Source organism: Melanerpes formicivorus, unplaced genomic scaffold (assembly GCF_026170545.1).
Source record: "Melanerpes formicivorus ecotype bairdi unplaced genomic scaffold, bMelFor1.0.p_v2 SCAF_2, whole genome shotgun sequence".
NCBI lineage: Eukaryota > Metazoa > Chordata > Aves > Piciformes > Picidae > Melanerpes > Melanerpes formicivorus.
In genome coordinates, this window is record NW_027142354.1 from 13,870,969 (window position 1) to 13,871,259 (window position 291).

Genomic DNA, 291 nt, shown 5'->3' on the forward strand with positions numbered 1-291 from the left:
TTCGGCTCTCGGGAACATCGAATGCGCCTCCAACGACAGGTCGTTACCGAGAGAGCGGCTGGCAGTGGTACACAAACACAAGAGCCGCTCGGAGAAAACCTTCCAGTGCTCAAGGCCACGCTGTACAGGGGTAAGCCCGGACAAGGGCTACCGCGGTGCAAGCTGCAGTCGGCGCCGACCGCCCGAAGCGATGGCCCAGCCCTACAGGTGAACGACAGTAGCTTCAGCCACCGGTAAGCCACGCCTCAGGCAAGCGTGCCGCGGCGCCTGCTCCCGCTACCCTCTTGGCCG